Raw genomic sequence first — 24,791 nt, 5'->3', positions numbered from 1 at the left:
TCGCCTCTTCTTTTACTTTTGTCGTTCTCATCAGTTGTTGGGAGGTGGCTTTCTTTATCACCAGATTCCTTCCAACAGCAGTAATACTGTGATTCAATATAATGGAAACTGAGAAACAAATGGGACTGACACATTAATAATGTAATGCTAACTCATAATCTGGTTTTGCTTTACTGAGATTGGGTCATGGGCTGAGACTTTTTTCTGAGATAATGAAAAAAAAAGGCTCAGTGGTAGTAACCAATTGCTTGGCTCTTCTGGGGAGCAGACATCTCCGGCAAAAAGCAGGGAGAAGCACTAGCATTCCCTTCCAGAGTGTACCTTTTCCCCAATTTTCAAACATTATTCTCTTAAGGGGAAGTGACACCATGTTCCAGCTACCCACAATAGATGACACAATGTGCTGTTGTTTCAGCCTGGAGGTCTCTTCCTGGAGGTCGCTTAACTAGAGAAGATTCCCCAACAGCCACATCCTAAATTTAATTATGCTCCTGATTTGCAAGTGTGTTATTTGGATCAAACTTTCCAGGGCTAATCATGTGTAAAACTGAGGCTACTTACATCCCATAATGGTCCAATATGAGATAGTGCGATGAAGTTAAGAGAAAGAAAGTGAGCTCTTTAGCTGTACAATTGTCTTCCCCCAGAGGTCTGGAGCAAACGTTCTCTGTGCCTGCCTGCATCTTCCATATAATACCAAATACCAAAATTAATAGGCATCTTCATACTTGTGTGTTGGGTTTATGCATGGTCTTTAGTTTATGGTTCATGTACGGTCTTTACTGCCATAAACTGACCTACACTGGTGAAGAAAGCATGCAGGAACCTTTTGGCTTCTTTCACATGCAATTTTAGTAGTACAGTGTTGCTCTGAGAGCTACTGACCTTACAGAGCACTGCAAAAGCACTGTGAGATATGGAGGTGGGAATTGCAAACTGGCAGTGCCATCTGCTCCTTAAGAACCTGAAAGAAGTAAACATTTCCCATGAAAGTTTTTGAAAGAAAGGACTTCTTTTAAAACTATTTTATTTCACCTTTCTTCTCTGAAAAATTAAAACTTCCAAATCAATTCTGCATCACTGAATTTTTTTTTCATTTTATTTATTTCTGCTCTCCAGTAGAGGGAAACATGGACCTTTCCAAGAAGAACCAATATTTGGTTGAAGATAGGGGGATTAAAATTTCGAAAGCAGCTGCACTCTATTTGTAATTTCTCCATTAGACAATGGAAGACATTTTATCTTAAATTCACAAGCCTCTTGTTGTCTTTTATTGAATTTTAATAAGAATGTTCTTCAACTCCTATATTTAACTAGTGTTCTCTAATCAAGTAATCACCCAAATTGTATGGATCCATCAGAACTGTACAGCCAAAGCGCAAGCAAGTATAACCCCATGGTTGATATTGAGTATGTTTTTGCAGACTTCTTATCCCTGGAGAAGTGGGGTGAGGCAGGGCCAGATTCAGGGAGCTACCTCCTGTGCATAAAGCAAGCACGTGCTTAACCATGTCCCTGGGATGGGAGTCTGCAACCTCTGTTATTGCAGACTGTGAATGTGTTGTCTTGAAATGTACAAGCTGCAATTAAGAGCTATTGGATAATAACTATGCCATGAAAATGTCCTAAACTATTAAAGAGCTGAAGATGATAGCGTGCTTTTAACGTTTCACATAAACCATTTGGGATTTGAAGAAGTTTCAGCACTCATGAGGAAGTCAGAATTATGCTTGCTGGGTTAAAGGGAAGGAAGAGAAAAACCCCTGAATTAAATTTTTGAGCTTGACACCCTCCACTTTTCTACATGTTGCTCAATTCTAAACAGGGAAAATAAAATCAGCTTTGTTCGTGAGCATATGCTTTTGACATTTTTTCTTCTTGGAGCCTGTGAATTATTAATAAACTAATTTCTCTTTATAGTTCAATCTTTGGAGACTTAAAGTGCTCACTCAAATGCACTGAACAAGAGGAATGCTTCAGCTCCAATCAGCTCCTGTCTTCTTTGGAAATGCTGGCCCTGAGGTATCTTTGAGTCTTTGAAATCAATCTTTTATTCAGCAGGGAATTTCTGATGGCTTAGAGGTCTGGTCTGTTAATTCTGCCTAATGCCCTGTTTAAGTTTAGGGCATTTCAACGAGCTGATGTTTTTGCTTTTACTTTGCTATGGAACTAAGTGCATCCCTCTCCCCCCTCACCACGCCCCTGTTTCTTGTTCATCAAATGGAAAACAAATTGATTGTTCACCTCCACAAATAAGGGGAAAAGGGGGGACAAGGTGCAAAAAATCCAAGGTGGCACCTGGGGAAGATCTCACTGAGTTTTTCAAAGCAAATTTAATACATCACGATCTGAAGGTTGCAGGCCAGTGACTGTCAGCACAGGGCACATAATAAAGTCTGTTTGCCAGTAACCCTGATCTGTAACACCATCTTTGTGACTCCAACAGTTTAATTCATTAAAAACAGGAGCAAAACCATGTTATTCAGTGGATAGGAGGTGAAACTGAGAAATCGGTGCCATTAGAAGACATGTACTTGGTCTGCAGGACCCCTAGCGATTGTTGGCTGAGATTCACTTGAAGGTGGTGATGGAAAGGTAGCACATTTTCCCCTTCTTCTTTCAATGAGTGCAGGTGTTAAAGGCATCCCTGTGCTCTGCCTGGCAGCCTTTTGCCACCACACCCTCAGCTTGGAGTTTCTATGCTTAGCCATAGGATAAGCATGGAGTGTCTTCCATACAGCGCTAACGTGAGCCAGAAATTAAAAGACCGGGTGTCTTTGCTACTAAACTGTGATTTCCTATTCAGCAGAACCTGTGCTGAGTGCTGAACAAATTCATGTCACTGGTGACCCTGTGCACTCATGAAACAAAAGCTCCCAATGATAAAGCAACATTGTTTGGTCCTTCCATTCTCATGCTTCTAAAAAAAAAAAAAGGACTGAAAAAGGGCAATGTGAAACTTAAAAATAGGCTGAGGGCCTATGTTACAAATTGCTGAGCTCCATGTGGTCAAATAAAAACAACAACAAAAATAACAGTGCTAAATTAAGCTGTTCAACAGAATTTCATTTACCAGAAATACTTAACTGGAGAAAAACACATTAAGGCACTGGCCTCATTAACAAAAATGCCCTATGCAGAAGTAGCTTACCAGCTAACATTTGGGAAAAAGAAAATCTGATTCCTGAAAGGAACTACAAAAAATGGTTAAAGAAAAATGTCTGTTTTTCTCTTACATGTTTGAGGTATTTTTTTTTCCTTAGTCCTCATTACTGAGGCCATTGGCATGAAAACTGAGGGCCAGAATCTTGCTCTCCTTTACGCTGGGGTAAATCTGGAGTAACCGTGCTGGGCGATGCCTAGCTTGGTGCAGGGATGGTGATAGCACAGAGGTGCACAGTACTGCTTTCTGCACATGATGTATTTCCTAGCTCTCCCTGTGAGCTTGAGAAAACACCTACAAACCTGAGAAAAGGAAATGTTTTGCTTTGCTGATGCATAAGGCGATTCCCAGTGAGGGACGAAAGTGATTTGGTTCCAGCCTCCCATTCAAGTCAATGGGATTTCTGCACCTCAGTCCATGAAGGTCTTTGGGAAATTCCAGCCATGAAGGTTAATTATAAGCCTTTAATTAATCAGACGTTCACTGTGGGCTGAAGTGGTCTGGCTGTCTGAGCACCAGCCTGGGAGCTCCTTAATTAACACTGCTGGCTGATGGCAGCGGGGAGCAGAGGGACTGGGGGCAGCCCCAGAGCTGCGTGGGACGGGCACTGGAGCCATGGAGGTGAACAGAGGATATTGAATAGGAGAACGGGTTGTAAAACAGGGGTAGACAGATGACGTTTTTATTATACGTGATGCACTGAAAAAAATTAGAATAAATTGGCAGCTGGAATTAAAAACCCAAACTGGCTAATTTACTAAGAGAGCTTTTTAAAAGAGGTGGGTTTTTTTTTGGTTTTGGTTTTTTTTTGCTTGCTTTGTTTTTAATTTAAAAGTGCCTACAAACGGAGGTAGCAACAACTGACACTTCTGAACTAAGAATCATTGCTGAATGACACAAGAGTATGGTACACCTTGGTTCTCACTGGCACGTTGACTTGTGGCTGGTGCTCCAGAGGAACTGCAGCAGGGATCTGGGATTTCTCTCCAATAATATCATTAGCAACGTTTCGATACTCTTTAACTTAATAAAAACAAAACGGCAGCACTAGAGAGAGCTGCTGATGAGGGAGCAATAGGGTCATTTTGCTTCTCCCCCAAATTACAGAATTCTGTTTACTTTTTTTCTTTCAAACATATGCTGTATTTCTTAGCAAGAGAGGAAAATATGATATGGGAGAAAATAACTTTCAGTTGATGCACTGAAATATTTTTAACTATCAAAATGATGGAAGCTGCATCCATGAGAAAATCAGTGAGGACTTTTAAAACAATATGAAGACAACAGAAAAAAAAATGAAATAAATATCCCCATTCCTGGAGGATGCCTGTTTCTTTAAGCAGCTGTTTCTTGTCTCTGAGGTAACAAAGTTGTCATGTGATGCATCTGTTACCATAGCAATAATCTGTAATTGTGCAGAAAATCCACCAAAGTAGCGTGCAACTCCTTAGTGAATTGGACGGGAGTGAAAAATCACCCCTGTGCAAGCCTTGGATTGATGATGTTGTGAAACTGTATTGGCCAAGTCAGCCCAGTTTCACCTCCAATGAATTTCCTGCATTTATTTGCTCTGGTTCTGGTGCCTAGCATTTGTTCAGTCTTTAAATATGCAGCTCACTTGTGCACTTAGGGCTAGTAAATGGTGTGCATCTTCCTGCGCACTTCCATCCTCCCCTGCTGCACTCAGGGCGTTTTCTTTAAGGTTAGGGTCTGGGCACTCCGAGTACTGTGGCCAAAGGCAGAAGACCTGTAACTATTGAGGCATTCTTTTGAAGCAGAGCTGATAAAATATCATTAAGTGTTGTAAAAAAAAATGCAGTGGAAAAGGGTTTTCTACTTTTATTCCATCTTATCATCCCAAAAGGGCACCTGCATTGTTTCTGTCTCCTCACTGGGATGAGTTCTACCAGTAACTCAGGAACAGCTCCCACACACACGCATGTGAGTGCTATCTTTTTATTTGTATATAGAATATACATTTAAATAAGTCTTCTGCTAGCACGCCAAGTTTGGTGTCCTTTAAAACTAACTGGAAATAGGAACATAGAAGGATGAGAAGATGAAATCTGCAAAACTGTCTTCCTCCTGTTAGTCATAAAATAAACTGCTGGAATTTACAAAGAAAATCCTTGAACATTTTGAGTCATCTGCTCATGATATCATTGGGCTAAAAGTGCTTGCTACTATCCAAATCAAAATGCCAGAGAAATCTCATGAGAATATGCCTTGTGGGCAAATCCCAAAAGGAGAACATCTGGATTTAAGATGCCATTGCCCTGTACTTAACCCTGAGCCACTGAGAAAAACGACTATTCTCCTGCTCTCACTCTCTACGTTATTAGTAAATATTTATACTACACAAGCACCCAAAGGCCTCGATTGAGAGTAGATTTCCATCTTGAGGCCTGTGCAAGACTAACAGAGAACGGAAACTCCCTCTGCTCTGAAGAATTCACTCTTTATTTATTTTTCCTTTCAGCCCATGCGTGACAAGCTGCTCCATGCACAGTGGCTGATGATTTCACTTTATTGGCCACTGGATAAGACCCTCAGTTCTTCCCCAGGCCAGAAAAAAACACAAAACAAAAAGGATGTTTGGTTCATTGGTGCTGACCCAATTGAGATAGCTTAGCTTCACTGTAAAGAGCATTTAAGTTGTGCCCACACCAGCAGTGCCACCCTTAGCATTGCCTTCCCAGCCTCTAACGTAACCCACTGAGCCTGTGTCAACAGCAAACAACTGCTTTGTCTTCCCACTTAGCTTGGAAAGCATTAATTGGATGTGGATGATTTAATACTGTATCACACTGAAACTCAAACCCAAACCAAACCATCTCACAGCCCATAATTTGCAGTGATTAGATTAGGATTTCCCCCACCCCTGCAAATCCTTGTTGGTGTTTTCCGGGTCAGTACGAGGGCTCAGCTGCAGAAATAGGGCTGGTAGGACCTTACAGACAGCATTTGCTTGCTGGCAGCTGACCCCAACCCTGCTCAGACCGGAGATCTGCCCTTCAGAAACCCATTTTGAAAGAGGGATGCTGGCATACTGACTGCGGGAGCTGCACTGGGCTGCAACCTGAGCCTCCAGCAGCCCCTTTCGTGGGGAAAGGCACGAAGCCAGTGCAAAACAGAAGCTCAGAACTGCCACAGTATAGCTTGTTTCCTACAGCCTGCCTCCAGACCCCTTCACTTGGTGGTTTCTGATTAGATGAAAAGAAAACAAGCAGCAACACCGGAGAAGAAAAAAAAAAAAAAGAAAGAAAAAAAAAACACACCTGGGCCATGGAGGGCACAATTAAAACGACTGAAGTGGGTGGGGCCTGGACTGGGCTTCCTCAGTTTGGTTCACAAGGACCCAATCAGACTGACAGCTGAGCAACCTGACCTTATAAAGGCTTGGGGGGAGGATCAGAAAGGGAACTGGCAGTGGGGCTGTGCTGCTGGGTGTGGTTTTAAGGTTGTGAAGTTTTGCTTCTGCTTACGTGTAGGAGTGTAGAGTGTGTCTGAGAAAAGTTAGCTGTCCTTGCTGTTATTAAATTCCTTTTCCCACGGTGGAACTGCAGAAGGTGTGAGAGGCTGGCACGTTTCTATGATTTGGGAGGCTTCAAAGGGATAGGGTTGGCTTGGAGCAACACGGGGCTGGGACTTCCTGGGCTTAGGCCATAATGCTCAGCCCTCTCATGAAGGTCAGTTGCCCTTCTTCCATCTCTTTGCAGCTTTCCTGATGGCTGTGCTGAGACTTTTCACCTCTGGAAAAAGCCCCTTGAGGTGGCTCACTGCAGCCCCCTGCCCTGGGAGATAGGAGAGCTGGTGCAGCTGCTGTGGGAAGCCAGGAAGCAGGAGCTGAATGGGAGCTGCTCTGAAATAAGTGTTTAGGAATGCTCTGACCTCTTGCCTCACTGGAGCACCATTTTTTTTTTTTTTTTTGAACACATTAAAGAGCTGTTTGTACATAGGCTTAATCTGTGTGCACACATACACAAATTCAGCCTGGGAGGGGGGAGAGGGAAAAGGATCACGGCTCTGCCAACTGTAGGCGTCGTGGGCTCTAGACAGCTGTGACAAACTGCAGCCTTTTTACTACCTTAAAGAACATAATGGGCCACTTTTGTAATTTTAGCTGTAAATGCATTTCTACTGTATCGCAGGACAGTGCTTCAGTATGAGAAAAGAGAGAAATACGAGAACTAATGTGGTGACAGGCCATGGAACAGAGCTTACAACACACCCACAGAGTGTTTCCCGTGAAAGCAATATTCTCCTGGTTCTGTCTGAGATGCTCTTGCTTGCCTGCTTTAAGGAGTAATTTCTCAGAGCTGTATTTTAGATGTTCAGATCTTGTAAACTCCTCACAGTTTAATACACTGCAACTTTTCTGCTTTCTGAGTTTGAGTCACTGGATTAAAATTGCACCCACCACTGTAGTCTTCAGTGCTACTGTTAACTTCCCTTCTTCTCTCATCCAGGCTCTGCCTAATAACCTGTGATCAGCATCCCAGTCATGTGCTGGATAGACAACTGAAGAAGCTCACAGACCTGTCTTTCCACGATTTGGACAAAGCAAATAAGGTGAGAGTGGTCTTTGTGTAAAAGTGAACGTGAGTGGAGTCCTTGTGGCATGGGTTTGTGGCCTGAAAACAGAAGGCTGTGGTGGTGTCCTGAATATGGACCTGAAGGATGGGCTGGGATGGGCTGTAGGAAGTGTGTCAGCTGACATCCCACTACTGCTGTGTTATGGTAACACGAAGATCTAGGTTTTGTTGAAACACCTCTTGCCTGCAGACTGGAGTGACTGCTGGATCTAGCCAGGAAATAATTCTCCTGGGTGACGTTACCAGGGTTGTTGTTATTACAGATGTAGGATTTCCTGAGCAGATGTCACACGTTGAATCCCTGCCCTGCCCAGGGCTTCAGGTGTTGCTGGCACATAATTGCAGTATGCTAATGGTAGATACTGCACTGCTGATGGTGTACCCTGTGGTGTGGTGCAGGCCCTGTGGGGTGCAAAGGGCTCAGCTGGGGCACGTGATGGCTCCAAATTTAAGTCTATGAACTGGAGGTGCAGGAGAAAATCTACTGCAACTGCAATAAGAAGCTGAGTTGTGGTTGTGTTGAGCTTTGTGTTGTCGCTTGCTGCTCAGTTGGGACTCACAGCAAGACTGGCTGCAAGGTGGGAAAAGGCTTGGGGAGGCCTCCTTTATCTCCAACGAAGTATGAGATCCTGCTGACAGTGAAATGCTCTGGTAACTGATGCAGCTAGAAGGATGAAGGTGTTGGGGGAAGCCTGAGAGCCCCAAATTGGTCTTTGGGATGCCTTGGTGTTTATATGAGGCCTGTAGGAGTATATTAAATGGAGTCGGAGATGTGGAATCTAAGCAGGAGGATATTTTAGGTTGCTTAATTTTTTTTTTAAACAGAAATCTCAAGGAGAAACAGCTATAAACTGAAACACTTCACTCTAAGTCCGTACAACTGATCAGTTTTTGTTTGGAAAAAAAACCTTTAACCCATTAAAACAAACAGCTCAAATTCTTTGAGAGCCAGCTACACAAGCCTGCATTTCCATAGGGCTTACTGGCAGATGACACCCACTGCCTTCTCTGTCCTGTCGAAAGAATCCCTGCTCTTCAGACACCTATTTCTGGCACAGTTCCTCCTAAAGATGCTCGAATCTATGTGCAAGCTGAATGGTGGTGGCTAAAGTATTCCATATGGTTCCTTGTTAAGAGGATGTGGGGCTGGGTGTTCCTGGAGGTCACTTTGTCCCTTGTGCTGAAATGCGTGCTGCCCTCCCCCAGGGCTCAGCACCTGCCTTAATGTGTCCCTGCGTCGTGCTCCATGCACTCTGGTTGGGATGGCAGGAAAGGATGGAACTGCAAGGGTTGGGGGACAGGGAATATATTTCTTCTCCCCCAGCTGATAATGTTGGATACTTAATATATCTTGAACTTCCTGTTTGAAACTCCTGTTTCTTCCTAAGCCTTGAGATTTGAGCATAATGTTTTTATATTGCTTCAGAAATCAATCTGTTCGGTAACTTGACTGAGAATAAGTAATGCAGCTACATACTTCTGAGTCGTTATGTGTGCACGATCTGTTTGTACGATATGCTCCAGTCCTCCTAACATCTGGTTCTAGCCAGTTGCTATCAGCCCCTCGGTTTTATAAGCACTAAATTCACTCAGTTTTTAATGCAGGGAAAAAAAAAATATACAGCCCAAAGAGCATAACATTTACAAGCTCTTTTTGTGGGAGTGGAGACAGGAGGCCAAGTTTTGCTCTCAGACAGAGTCCAGCCTTTGCATTTTTGGGTGGGCCTCTGAAACCTTTTTTTTTCCTTGAGATGCCTCCTTTTCAGCCAAACCAATCTGATTCCTGTCAAGTATTATCATTCTGGTATGAATGGGTTTGGCACAGAGACTTGAGGGAGGGTCAGCAAGATGGCTTTTTGGGATGCTCATCAAATAATAACTGAAGTGTTACACGTACAGTTTGCGTGTGCGCCTTGACTTCTGGGAAAGGGCAGAGTGGGATCCCATGGTTTCTTGTTTCTTGTAACCTTGCCTGCTTCTTTTTGCACCTGATGTACATTGGGTACTGTGCTCAGTAGAGATGACACAATTTCCACCCATCCGGTTGTGCTTGGGCAGACTGCAGCATCCCTGGGCACCTCCCCATGTGGCTTTTCCAGTGTCTCTTTGAACGTGGAAGAAAAGAACTGAGTTGTTCTCAGGATCAGCAGAGACAACTGCTGGATTTTCATTAAGCACATATGATAGTGGATGATCCAAAAACCAAAAGGCAACCCGACAAGTTCATTGAAATCTCTCCGTAAGAAAACCAAGCATCATCAAACCTGCTGCTGCCAAGCCAGGTGCTGACACAGAGATAAAATACAAACCCGTCTATAACAAGACATTTGAGAGAACCCAAACTCACGTTATTCACTTACAAGAAGGCTGAACAGCTTCTGGCTTTCTATTGAAGCAAAATTACCTTTTTACTTTTGTGTTATCATTTGTGCTTTCATCCTAGTTTGGTGTTCACCCTCTCCTTCTGAGTCAGTGCTCTGAGTGAGACTTGAAGGGATGAGAACTGTCCTTAAATAGTTTGCATAACTGTCCTGAAGAAATTGAATTAGATCTTTAAAACTTTAGCAATGCCAGTTCTAATACAAATATCAACTACCAGTGGTTTTATTTGCTTGGCAACTGGAAGGGGAGAGAGGGAGATAGCAAACCAGAAATTGCTCATACTTAAAGTCACTGAAAGGCTGCAATTCACATATGGATGAAATTTGGCTCTGGAATAACATAATGTAGTTGTAAGTGGAATAAATCTGGTCTACTAATTCTTTTCTGCCTGTTTTGTTTTAAAAGACAAACTACCTTCATTTCACATGTGCACATAAAACACGGGTAGCTGGAGCAGGTAACTGTATAAGTCTCTGAGAAGAACTTGCTGGGTACTTTTGGCAGGGCTTTGCTTTCTGGAAAGTGTCAGAGTGAGCACACATATCCCCTTGTAGCGGCCCTGCCTGTCTGCTCCTGAGCTGGGACTGCTATTGGTGTGGCACTAATTCAGATGTTGCAGAATTGCATATAGGTTTCCACAGTTGTTTTTCTGTTGTTAACAAACACTCGAAGTAAGGCTGCGCTGTGGTCATATAGACAGGAAAATGACATCATGCTAAAAACCACTAATGCAAAAACTTTGGAATCTGAAAGGCAAACCGTATTCTAATTAGGAAGAAAAAACAATGACATTCGAAATGGATAAATTTCTTGGATTCTTCTTCTGATTTTTAAATCCTCCTCTGGCTTCCCTTTTAGCCAAAGCTGTGACAAGTGCATTGGAGCTGATAATAAACATGTAACTCTGAGGTCATTGCTAGGATTTTTAATTAAAATAAAGAAATAAATATGGCTTAAATTTCCCACCTCCAGGAATCCAGCACTTGGGAACATGCAGCACAAACTGCTCTACAGAGTCACTCTAAAGTGGTTTTTTTTTTTTTTTTTTTTTGGCTGTTGAACGTAGCTACTTTTTTCCATTATCTGAACATACAAAACAGCCTTATTCTTTACCTCTCCTCCCTCCGGGGTAGGTAGGTGGTTAATGACAGACTTCAGGATGGTGACACTTTGTGTAGGGTTTATTCACTGCATGGGGAAAAAAGCAGAATCACTCCCAGCATCCACGTTGTTGGAGGAGGTTGGCAGATGTGACCAGCTCATCCTGCTGTGGATTACTCGAGCTGGCTGGAGAAATACTGAAGAAGCCCTATTGACTGTCAGGTTCTGTGTGTGTCGGTGCTGCTGCACCTTCTGGAAGCAAGTCAGCTTTGTTTTGGGAACAAAAACAGGCTGGAGGAATTCCAACAATGTTAAAACTGACATATTGGGACACAAAAGAAAAAACTGTTTCTGAAACAATTTCTCTCTTAAATTTCTTAGCATTTTATTTCATATATTCTCAGTGGAAATTGATTGTTACTGAAGTGAAGTGTTTTAATTAATCCAGAAAAGCTGCTATTATTTTTTCCCTGGAAACTTCTTTAGCAGAGAACTGAACTCTGGGAGAAGTGGAGGGTGTTGGTGCTTATAAGGAAGCAACGCGTTGAACTCCAAATCATAAATTCTTTGAGAACTGCATTTTCCATCCTTGAGCCTGATCAACTGGTATCCCACTTGAGACAAAGTAGCTGTGCATATGCACCAAAGCCTGCCATCCTCTTCCACCTTCCCCAAATGAGGTACCTGTAATTCCCAAAGATGCATTGCAGAAGCTGGTGCCTATGGAGACACTTGAAGCAATGCTACATGTCATCCCCACTCAAGAAATTCTGTTTGAGTGGCCTGTTGTTTTTGCATGATCAGTTACATTGAAAGTTAGGCAAATGGGCTCTCCATCTCTATCCTCTGCCCCTGCTCTCTTTACCACTATCCCCATCTGGGAAAAAATATAATGAGAATAGTTGCGAGGAATCACCTACTCTCGTGCACCTGCCAGCAGGGTGGATTAACTGTCTGCTTATTTTAGGAACAGAATAAATCCTGACATATTTTGAAAATGCATCCTCACTTGCTTTTGAATTTCTGTTCTGCTTGGTTTCATCTCAGTCATAGCTAGTTTTCTAAGAGTGCCACTATTCATATTGAATTTGCACCTTGCAAGCACCTGCAGGCTTATTGCTTGGCATGGACTGTTCCTTATTGATTTGATTTTTCTTTTTCTTTTGTGTTTTGTTTTATAACGTTTCATGGCGTAGACAGCAACTTTACGGATCCTGGGCCGGGCTACTAATTGGTTTCACATCCCTTTGAGTGTGGATTTAGCAGTGTCTTTCCTGGTTCTTATTTCTTTTTCCCACAGAAATGAAAGCAAGAAGCAGCTCGATAATGTGATAGTGCCATTCATTACTCCTACGAACGAAAGGATTCTGCCTCCTTGCAGACCACTGGGGTCATTTTGTCACTGAAAGCTGAGCGAGGGCAGGTTGCATGAGGTTGTCTGGCCTGGCTCTTCTGTGCAGCAGAGAAAGTGGGAGCAAGACTGGGCCTGGAGTGGGGTAGTAAATGCATGAAAGGATTTGAAGGCAATGCTTCAGCTGCTCTAGGAAAATATCCTTAGAGGAACAGGCTGTGTGTAGAGCACTTAGCTTCTGTAGTGCAATAGGCAGGCATAACTTAAAGCAGCCCTGCTTCCCACTGCTGTTCTTTTCCAGTTGCTGTACAGCAGTCACTGCATGTAACAGTGTTCCCCTTGTCAAATGGTCTTAGGCCCTGTGAGGAGACGTGATAGTGAAGGAGAACCCTGGCCACTCTTACGTATTTATTTTTTAACAAATGGTTGGTGACCTTGTGTGTCCTGCATTACAGCACTTCATTCTGACTGCTAGAGGGCAAGATGTTAAGGGACCTGATCCAATGCCAGTTGAAGTTTATGGGAATCTTTCACTGGATGTGAATCTGCTTCGAATCAAAATGGTCAACGTAGTGTTTCTTCTGTGCTTTCACAGTATGTGGGGTAAATTAGCAAAGGCCCTTGGCTGCAATGTGGGGAAAGGCTTTAACAGCACTGCCTGGATTCAGGGCAAACTCATGCCTGTTACAAACAGCACTTCAGCACTGAGTTGAGTTTGGTCTTGTTACCTCCAGATGAACAAGATGTCACTCACCAGTGCTCGCTGCTCCATCTGTCTTAACTTTGTTCTAACCTTGTCTAAAACAGACTTTTCAAAAAATGAAAACAAACTTCTGCATTTATAAATTACGATTAAGTGATGAAATTACGTATAGCTGCATGTTCATTTTACTGTGGTTTTGGAAACTAAACGCATCCTGACAATATGTCTCTAGCTTGCATGGCATGCAGGCTTTCCTAGAGACTATTTAAGAAAACGTATTTTGGGATTTTATCACTAGTTTACTTTTGCCATCTGATAATGACAGTGGTGCTTGGTTATGGGGAACAAAAGTCAGATGAGAAAGACATCGTAATAGCATATGCTGTTCATCAGAGTACTTAAGATACACACGAACAACAATAAAACAACTCTAGGTGAAGGGCCAATGAGTGAGAACACTAGGCTTCATTCTTCTTCCTTCAGAATAAATTCCCTTCTGTCTGCAACCTTCTCATTTGGACAAAAAGTCCTTTGTTAGTCATTTCTCATTAGAGCTATTGATAAGGCTTGTCCAAAAACATGCCAGAGTGCTTTTGTAAGTTAGATATTTTACATCATGTACCAACAGCTAGTAATCATACAGTGAGTCTCTCTTAAACTTTTTCACTCTTGCATTTTTATTTAGTTAACATTGCCATGATACTTACAGCAAGGGAATAGCATGAATACTTCAGCGTGGTGTTTATTCAGAAAAGCAACTGAGAACGCTTTAACTGTTAGGAAGGGAACTTTAATTAACATGATTTCAAATACTGCTGCTTTTACAAGATGGGTGTCATATACTATAGGGGCATTTGTTTCAATGAAAGTATTATTAAAGACGGGAGCAACTTTTTTTCTGTGTTCCTAAATTATATGGAGCGAATAGTATTTTCTCACATTTATACGGCTTTAAGCCTATGAAGATGTTAATAGTTCGTTTATATATTTATATAAAGACTGCTCCAAAAGTAATGCCTCCCTCTTATTATGTTATGTTGGCACATGATGTCAGAGGCGGACATTGGTGGTATGGCAGTAGAGGGTGAACCTTCCCATCAATATTCCGTTACATGTTGTTGCTGTGTGACAGATGACAGCAGAGGGGCAGTCTGACACAATGGCATCTGACATGAAAGTGCATATGAAGCAAAGGTGTGTCATTTAATTCCTCTGTGCAGAGGAAATGGCACCCACTGACATTCACTGATGGTTGCTGAACACTTATAGAGACCAAACAGTGGATGTAGCACAGTGAGGCTGTCAGTGGTGCGTTTCAGCAGTGGCAACAGTGCATATGTTTACGAGTGTGGCATGCAGGCTCTTGTTCATTGCTAGCAAAAATGCATATCTAATTGTGGTGACTATCTTCAAATGTAGTGTTTTGTAGCTGAGGATTCACTCTATCAAATAGTCTTATTGTGCTCTTTTTATCTGTTGTCATTTCCATGGAAATAAATAGGAGGCATTACTTTCAGGGCAATCTACGTATATGCAAAGTAATTCCCTTCCCTCTGTCTGATCTTTCTTGCAAACCTTTGCACATGTTTGCAGTTCGCAATTTCTGTACTTTCCTTTACTGTCTGTCCATTGCCACTCTAAAATGAGCAGTGATATGGAAAAGTGATTGCTGGGAATGGTTGTTAGCTATTTCTCATAATATGAAACAGTACCAAATAAAATGATTGTGCAACAGGCTGTAAAGAAATGAAACCCGCTTTTTCACACAATGCATAATTAAATTGCGGAACTCATTGCCACAGGATGTTTCAGATATCGAAAGTATGAAATTCAAAAAGCAACAAAGTGAATTGGAATCAAAGGTCTCTAAAGGGCTATTAAATGAGATGACGTAGATGTAGGCTACGGCTCAGGAAGTCCTTAAACCACAAATTACTTGAAATGGAGAAGATACGGAGAATTTCATACTGCCTCACTTGTGATACATTTTCTCCTAAATGCCCATTACTGGCCATTGCCAAAGACAGTGATAAATGGGCCTTTGGCATGACCAGGTTCAGTGTTCCGCCCATGTTCTCAGGCACAGGGAGAAGAGGAGCAGGAGGTTCTCATTCGAGTTAGGCACAAATATCTTTTTCAGGAATGGATAGTCTAAAAACCCTTTTCTTTTTAGGTCCATCAGATGCAAGTCTCCAGCTGCCATGCAAGGAAGGACCTTGGGCTCTGCTAGTTCCTTTTAGCTCAACTTTTTGGAAGAGAAAACTAGAGGATGTAATGTACCAGGTTGGGAAATGGCTGCCTCCTTGGGATTAGTCTCCAGTAGGAGGGTGTGTGAAAGCAAATGGATAAAATAAACTGTTGCTGAGCTAATAACCAAAAGAGGGGGTGACTGCCTGGCTACATTACCCATTACCTCTGCTCTGAAGGCCGTTGTATACCAAAGTCCTTCAGGTCTCAACTGAAGTGAGGTCCCACTTACTTTATTATCACATCTGCCTACTGAAGGTTTCCTTGCATAGAAAAGCTAACAACAGGCTGAGGAAAAAGATAGGGAAACAATGCGACCCTCCGCTTTAGAAATTTCAGTCAGAGAATTGGAGTGTGTTGGATTTTTTTTATTTTTCTTAGTTTTTACAGCACATGAGATTTTCTTCAGCAGTAGTTGTGATGTAGAGTAATGAAGATGGTATTTGCTTTTATTTTAAAGCAAAACCATGTATCTCACTTGAAGATCCAGGTTAGGTGTATCGTCCCCTCTCCAGTCTATTTTAAATTGATTTTAAGGAAAGTAACTGTGAGAAGCAAAAGACTTTCTCTCATGTAAGTAGATGTTAAGCTTCCCCCATTGGATGCAAAGCAAAACAGTTACATTTTCAGCTTCCAGCTGCCAAGGACACCTAGGAGCATTTTCCTACCACAGACATTTTGCAGGCAATGTGGAAAACATGCCACATGCCAAAGGCATTAAAAGAAGGAGCCAATCATGAATAATTCATTTGGAATTCACTATAATGGCATTAGTCATAATGAAACCTAAGCTGGTATTAACATGTGGGTAATAGGTAGAGTACTTCCTGAGGAATCATTCTTAATAAGGAGAAGGAGTATTAAGAAGAGCTTGAGAAAGAGATCCTATTTCTACCTTCGTGATGCACCATTCTAGGGATAGTGGTGTCTGATAGTCTCCAGGAAAAGATACAAGCTATGCTGGCTATGATCAGTTATGATGTCTTCAGGATCTGAGTTTAAAAAGAAATTGCTCTCAGAAGGACTTCATGGCAGCTACCCAGAGCAGCAGTAGATGTGCCAGTAGAAGTGTTGGTTCAAGTGGATAAGCAATCTGATCATATTTCTGTTTCCTTCTTGTTCTTCTTCCAGCAAGCTTCCGTGCAAATGAGGTGTTTTTGCATTTGTTTCGCAGCTGCTGGGGGAACAGGAGGACGCGTTGTTGCGTGAGGAGAGAAAAGGGTTGGTGGTTTGGGTTGGCCTCTGTCCTGACAGGTCTGCAGGAGGGCAGAGCCTGGTGTCCCAAAAGGGAGGTGAGGCACTGCTCTGGCATGCAGTCATTCACCATAGGAGTGACTCACCGGGAGAGGTGAAACCTGTACTGTACAGCTTCAGTAGTGAGGTGATTAGAATTAGTCAAGCCTCTGAGGATGTGCTTATGCTCTACTGAAAGCCTGTGGTGGTCAGCTTCGGGTTTTTCCTCTGGACTTTGAAAGAGCATGAAGTGTGTGTTTGGAGTTTAATGCCCTTGAAACTGGGACTGTATAAGGACTAGTCAAAGGCAGAACAAAAGTAAATGGTTCATAGGCATAAATTTGTTATTGGAGTCAATCCACAGAACAAGATATGAATGATTCAGAAGCAGGCATAAGGGCTAAAACCATTCATGCTAAATAATTTGCTTTACTGTAGCCAAGACTGTTCTAAATCTCAGCTTTGTCTGGTCATGTTAGACCAACGTGAGCTCTTAGTTCACTAAGACAGATTTACAGTACAATATTAATCATCACTTCAGTAATCCCTGCTGTAACCTCTTAAACAGTGGCCACAGAGCACTTGCTGAAGGTGCTCTGATCTGAGAAAGCAGTCTGCTCAGCTAATGAAGATCTCACACAGTATGATGACAGGACCTTTGCCTTATGAGGTGTAACTAATTAATGCAAACAGTAAAATCAACATAAAAGTTAACAATAGTTATTTAGTACAGTCGAGCCCTGCGAAGTATGCAGTTGCTATATCACATGGGTTTCTCAGGTGCACCAGTACAGCTCAGTGGGCAAGGCCAGGAGGATGCCACACCAATATGCTGGAATCTTCTCTGCTACATAGTATTATTTGTGCACCAAGCAGCACAGCTCTATTACTTGAGTGTAAAATCTTGTAAAAATAAAGGAAGGAAAAAAGGCGGCTATTATTCCTCTTTCCTTTATTTTCTGACACCATCACTATGGGTATGAGAAAAACAAAGTGCTTGACATTTACCATTCATAAATTCTGCGGAAACAGATACCCAGGCTCTGAAGCTGTAGGAGTGAAAGAATGCAAAGTTCATCACCTGCTGACACTTGTCTTGCAAAGAGAGCATCAGAGACAAATCCTGCTGGGTTAGGACTGAGTGTCCAAGACAAGCATCAGGTTCCAGATCTTTTATAGCATGAATAAGATAGGTATTCTCTTGTGAGCCTGCAGAGATGCCAGGACCTGCATATGTCTGGACACAAAGGGACAAAGCCTTTTTCTCCTCCTTTAAGATTATGACTCAGCTGTGCTTGGAAAGGACCTTGCAGTCATCACAAGGCTGCCCCTCAACGCACCCTGTTCCAGTCATACCCAAGAGCCATCAGCATGGAGATTAAGCAGATTTTGGTGCTTTGTGGTTTGTTTTTTTTTTTTGTCATCCAGAAATTGATCCTAGGTGGTACCTGCTAGGAGGCTACTCTTACTGCTAGTGGAGGAAGAACTCTACAAAAGATTCAGAGATCTCAGATCCCTGCTCTAAATTGCCTGTGGATGAGTTTATCCCTATTTATTAAGCAACCTAGGGAGACAAGTCTCTCTGAGCCGATGTTTCAGGTCTTTAATGATGTATCATGATCGACACTCTGTTCACATCAAAAATAGGACTTGCTCAGAGTTAACATTGTGGGTGCATTTCCTTGTGAAGATGAGACTGAGTGTGTGTGCCGGGGACACCTAGACCTCGTGCTTAAGAACTTCCTGCATCAGCAGTACCAGTGCTTAGGGATGGCCACTGACTGCATCTTCAAGAATGCAGAATTTTCCAAGGGGAGCAGCAGAAAATAGGTGTATCTTTTTATCCCAAGCGTTGGCCTCTGAGACATGTCAGGCAAACACAGGTGCGTCGGGGAATTCTAGTTCGGGTTTCTATGAAGTACTGAATAATTGCCTCTGTTTTATCTTCCTCATCTTCGCTGTTAGCAGTACAGCCTAGCCCCTGGGGATTAAAGCTTATCAATGTCAGTAAATCCAGGTAATTCTGATAATGTTAAACTCTTATTTTTCTTTCCGTAGTCAGTTACGGTATGCTCTTTTTACTAGATGGTCACATTATACAGGCAAGATGTGTTTTGGAAGAATTACAAACCTGGGTGGGGTTTGTTATGGAGTAAGGGCAAATGAGGATTTGGATTTCCTTTCTTCTAAATGCAAAATCTTTCCTTCCATTCCCACGGGAATCTGTTCGAACTTTCTCCCTGCTACGTTCACTTTGCTGAGCTCAGATTGGAGTAAAACATTGAGATGATTACTTATCCAAGTAATTCAGACCTACTACCGATTACAAAGATCATATGTAGCTGCAAACATCTTCAGTTCAAATAACTTTAAACAAAATAATTAGTGGTTGAACTAACTGAGCTTCACAACAACTTTCTAAAAAGAGTTGGCTTTCCCAATTATACAGATGTTAATTTGTGGCGTGCAGATGATATGATTTACTGACGGTGACACAGTGAATGTGCATTAGAGCCAGAAAATTGTTCCAAGACTCTGATGAGGACATGAGCAAGCTGTCTCAACAGAGAAATATTTGCACCAAAAATAGAGCTCAGCCAAACATTATTTTGGTGTGGGTGGGAAATCATGTTTCATTGCATTTGTTGCTTATAGGGAAAACGAAGAAAAAAACAACCCATAGCATTATTTTAAAGACAAATTTTAATGTTGAGTTTTGAGAATACTTATGTTAATGATTTCCCATTTATTCTAGTGATTTTTCACCAGTGATTGTGTTAGGATGAATTAAACTTTGAACACTGCAATCTTATTTCCTTTCTTTCATTCCAGTAATTTCCAGAGACTACATTTTTTTTTGTTTCTTGTTCTAAATTGCTGCATGCTTTCCTCTGGGTGCTTCAAGAGCTCCAGTAGGTGTCTGGGATGGATATTGAAAAGGTGTTTTTTTGTTGTATTTAATTACTTTGAATGGAATATGATGTCTGAAGAAACAGTGTGATATTCATTTAAGACTAGATAATGCTGAATCCCTTTGAATTTGTGAAAATGGCAAAAACAACTCGTGTTCTTTATAGAATCTTAGAATCATAGAATCATAGAATTAGCTAGGTTGGAAAAGACCTACAAGATCACCTAGTCCAAACATCCTATTTCCTTTACATAGCCTATTTCCTTTACATTGGTAGCACTTGGACTGTCTCCTGTTCCCATCTTATGGTATGCTTAACTTATGGCTTCTGGTCTGTTTGGTACTGGAGATCTGAATTTTGTGGTAAGGAAACAAAAACGGGTTGGCTGTTTGGATTTACTAAACATGTCAAAGATGGGCTTCCTTGCTGTTCTGGGGAATTGTATTAGATGACCCAACTCGTCTCCATCCTCAACTGTCAAGATACCGTCCCCCTGTGCTGTTCAACACACCAAGTAATAATTCTGAGTTTTCATTTAAATTCATACAAAATATCGCTTCTTAAGTATGGTCGCTTTGTGAGTAAAGAATGTGGCAAATCCATCAGGCAATGTCTATATTTTAGGAAACAAAATTCGGGAGACTCAGCTAAAATGTAGGAGTTTCTATTTGTGGAGTGTTACTTATTTTTATAACTCAGTCTCTTAAAGGATGTTCTTTATTTTGAGTTGTGTATGTTGCAGTTGATGACCTGTAGATTTTTTTTGTTCAGTGGCATATGTTAAGGAGCTGTGCTTTGTAATGCAGAATGAAGTACAAAAATGCATATGTCACTTTATTTATACATCTGCTTTGGAAATCCTCGTTTTATTTATCCATATCCGAAGAAAAATGACACTTTCAGTGCTGCCAGCTAAGAACTGCTGGATTCCTGTAGTGAGATTTGAAGGAAAGTATTAAATTGTATAGACACTTTGCTGAGTTCTAATAGAACTAATGGTGCAAATTCACTCAATTTGCATGAGCATGATTAATTTTTCAGTTAATGATCCTGTTTGTTACGCTTATAGATTCCACATGTGCTTTGTATATAGCACACAAGCAAACAAAATATACATATGGGAGTGCTGCAAAAGCATACGTATGTATGCAGTATGTTAAAGGCCTGTTTCCATGGCTGCCTTTGAATGGAATTCCCAGAAATTGGCTTTAATGGTAATATCATGAGAAAAAGCAATATATTTGTTGAGGCAGGCTCTAAGCTGATGTAGTCCGAGCTAACTTGTCAACTGCAAGGCAGAACGGTAACGTTACAAAGTTCAGAAGTCATCTTAGGAACCGATAACCATGTGGCAAAACTGTATTCATTTGGAATATTACCAGAAACAGAAAAGTGTGTAAGCATAATCAAGTATTTCCTCTGCTGTGTATTGTATGTTTAATGGACCACACAAGATTTTACCAGAAAAGCCTATTTCACAAATGTTTTAAAGCCACAAATGCCTGGTGATGACATAGCCATAAAATACAGCTATTTAAAATCCTCCATCAAGGGGATAGGTTCTCTGATGCGTTATATCAGCAGCATTGATTTAAAGAACTAAGAATTGATGATAAAATTGGATTCCAAATTGAAGTCTGAGTAAATCCAGATCTGTGCTCAAACCTTGGTTGAGATGAGAGATCTGGGCTGTATTTGGTTTGGGAGACAAAACCTCTGGTTCTTTGCTGAGGTCTGCTGCCACTGTTATGAGGCACTGTTTACATAAAATTAAATTAAAATTAATCCAGGCAGGGTTTATGAGAAATCAAATTTGACTTTGGTGGGTACATGATATAGGTATCCTGCCAGCACTTAACCATCTTTTGTAACACAAGTAAGTGTTCATAACACTTTGATGTGCATTTAATTTACATTTAGGAAAATATGTTTCTGTATCAGTAAAGAACGACAGATTGAAAACTTTGCATCTTTCCAGCTGTGGGTACCTTCCCAGTGTTTGGCTGCACAGTGGGAAGACAGAGGGTCAGAGGTGAAAGGACAAACGTATGGTGTGCTGGTAGCGTGTTGCCTTTCAGAGCCACGGGCTGTCTTGCAGGAGGTGAAATTCCACCGAAACCACTGGAGTTTCCTGGCTTCCACTCCTTAGACCATGACATGTGCTTTTGTTGCACAAGCAGCCTGACTTTAGCTCCAGTTCATGCGCTTGTTCTGAAGAAATTTTCTCAAACGTGAAGTTGTCAGTGTGATTCTCAGGTTCCTCCTGGACCACGAGCTCCTCCTGTAACCTGCCATCCCAGTGCAGTTTGAGATGCAGATTGCTTTGCCTGTGACAGCTGGCTGCAGCAAAACTGCTTGGTGTGACATTTTGCTGCATGAATCAAGTCTTTTAACGTTTGGCAGACGGTGTTTGGTCACAGCTATGTTTGTTGTTCAACTTTCCACTACATTTAAAACGCCTTCTTTCTCTTTGGGCTAGCATATTCCCATCTGCTCTTTGTGTGCTTGCATGCAAAGAGAAAAGGCACAAGTCCATCATCCTTTACCTAACCTGGTTTCTAAGTATAGCAACCATCTGACATGTTGGGTGGGAAACCTGTGCTTACTAATAAAGGCACAAGTTCTCGGTACTGAAGAGAAGCCCAGAGGCTGCAGGAATGAGATCTGCTGTGTGGTATAACCAGCCCCTCCTGTCTGGGAAGCAGGTAAACCCAGAGGACCTGCTGGTCTTCTGTGTACCTCCAGGTGTGTTGTCACCTGTTCAGTGTGCGTCGGACTCTGGTAGCAATACAAGGCTCTGCCAGTGGTGAAAGGCAGGAATTCATTCCTGACCCCATGAGTCACCTTCCTATGTCACGGAGCGTGCAGTTTCATCACCCTTGCCATTATTTTACCTTTTGGCTGAGTAGTTATAGGTACCATTAATCTATAAAGTAGATGTAGGCAGACAGGAGGACGTCATGTAAAGTCTGCAGAGACACAGAACCAACAGATTTAAAAAAAAAAAAAAAAGGAAAAAAAGAAAAAAGAAAAGCCAGCTTGAAAACATGACCCCAGCTTTTTACTGTTGTGTATTCCAGGGGAATGATTTATTGTTGGCATGTACCCATGTCACACTGGTACTCAGGACAAAGTAAAAGTCACGGTAGTCACTCAGGCCCTTGCTTCTGTCATTGTATTTTCAGATATTTCAAGGAATGAGGTAATGACTTTAAGATCAAGGTCATTTTCAGCTGCATCAATTATTTCACTTTCCCCTGGCAAAAGCATCTGCATACCTCTGCACAATGTTAACTACCAGGCGAACGTTTCACTGGAAAACCTGACTCTTCTCTGCCATAGGGAGTGCCTGGTTCCTACATTAAATGGGTTTAATCGTTTAAACTTCTACTATGTAACTTGGAAACCAGCACACAGCAATGCTGCCTGTTACCAATTTAATTCATTTAAAACAAATTCAAGTGGGTTCTGGTGTCCTTAGTCACTGCTACACGAAGGAGAGACCCCATATTTCAAATAACGAGGCTTCAGCGCAGAGATGACGTTAGTGGTGGGTAATAAGCTGAGCTATCTATCAAGATATCAAGTATGAAACAGATGGTGAGAAAAAAAAAAGGTCCAGATACATTTACAAGCCTCTTAACATGCTCACTCATTTAACTCGCCGCAAGGTCACAACTTGATGTCTTAGACATGCAATCTCCTCTTCAGCTGGAAATGAAAGCAGGGCTTTAAAAAAAAAAACAACAATACTGTTATGGAAGACTTTGTGGGGCTTAGCCAGTATTTCTGGAAAGGGAAAATGGTCCACTGTCAAACCTTACAGATCTCTGCTTGCTAGTGCCGACTCTTGAGTACATGATTTGTATACCTGCATCTACTGATTGCTCCAGTGGGTTCAGTATGATAGAAGTCATTTGCTGCAATGATTTACCTGTGAAAAATTCATTGCCTTCCTTCAGGATGATTATTTTGGGGGCTGGGGATGTTTTTTGTTTTACCTCTTGTGTTTTTTCATTCATAAAGATTTGGGTTTAACCAGTGAAGTCTTCCTATACCCTGATCTGGTAAAGCAGTGTAACTCAGTCATGAATCTGAATGCTTTCCAGCTGGCCATGAAAGCCATCCCTTTCTAATTTGTGGAGTTGCTCCATATTCTTGAATTCTCACTCAGTAGAACCTGACTATGCTCATACTTTCTTACAGCATAGATTAAAACGTTAAAGAACCTCTGGTAAAAGTTACACTTTTAGTTAAAGCCTTCATTCTAGTAGCTGGGGAATTGATGTCAGATGGAAAATGATTTCCCCATGGTTTGGTTTTGTAGCAAAAGTCTTCAACTTTTATGTAGATAGTCTTTGAAGTTAGAAATTGTTGTTAGACTATCAAATATTGTTTGAGGTGTCACTCATTTTTTTTTCTATTATGGGAATGGGATCTTAGCAAAGAATTATTGTGGTAAAAAATGAATGTATGACTGACACTGGAAAGAAAGGTGTTTACGGGGCATATATATGGGGAATTGTTGTGGAACCTAGACCTGTCAATATAATCTTGGTTAATTCTCTTAAGTATCTGATTTCTCACTGAAAGAAGGCAGGGTTAAATCCCCAAAAACATAATGTTTGAGTATGTCATTCACTGTGTGGAATATTTTTCTAAAATATCTTTCTGCTTGTGTAATTTCATGTTGCTGGTTTATCTGAGCACCACCCCTAGTTCGCAGTGGGGGGTGTGACTGCGTTTTGGGCTGCAGTTGACTCGACCTGCCTAGAAAAACATATTTCCTTTCCCTGTTTCCTGGATAGTTTTGCCATACGCAGTATCTGGCCTTCCACCTCCAGTTCTCTGGCCCTGCATGACACTTCCACGGCTGTTTTCCTATGAAGAGGAACTGAGCATGAATTGGACCGATAGGTGGCACACAGAGAGCTCTTAAGTAGGCTAAAACAATTGAAACAAAGAGAAAATGAAAATAATAAGATTCCAAATACCACAAAAAAAGATTCTGCTTCTGGGTTAGGTTTTTTCTTTTTCTTTTTTTTTTTTTTTTTTATTTCCCCTTCTCATCCTCTAGCTTCTTATTTTTTCTTTTCTTTTGAAA

At 41.6% G+C, this 24,791-nt stretch overlaps 1 long non-coding RNA gene across 4 annotated transcripts in view; it reads left to right on the top strand.

Moving 5' to 3' along the window:
- The window catches only part of LOC110405215, a 287,475-nt gene that overhangs the window by 185,208 nt on the left and 77,476 nt on the right, over positions 1–24,791 (top strand). For 3 of the 4 annotated variants that reach the window (XR_002442729.1, XR_002442726.1, XR_002442728.1), the window contains 2 exons: positions 1,921–2,022; positions 7,633–7,735. This is a non-coding gene — a long non-coding RNA (uncharacterized LOC110405215). Of the gene's footprint in view, positions 1–1,920; positions 2,023–6,574; positions 6,853–7,632; positions 7,736–24,791 lie in introns of those variants that run through there. The other variant, XR_002442727.1, reaches the window with a different exon arrangement.

The sequence above is a fragment of the Numida meleagris genome, chromosome 12, assembly GCF_002078875.1.
Source record: "Numida meleagris isolate 19003 breed g44 Domestic line chromosome 12, NumMel1.0, whole genome shotgun sequence".
Lineage (NCBI taxonomy): Eukaryota > Metazoa > Chordata > Aves > Galliformes > Numididae > Numida > Numida meleagris.
Note: the sequence above shows the minus strand (reverse complement) of the source record. Positions and strands in the feature narration are given on the sequence as shown.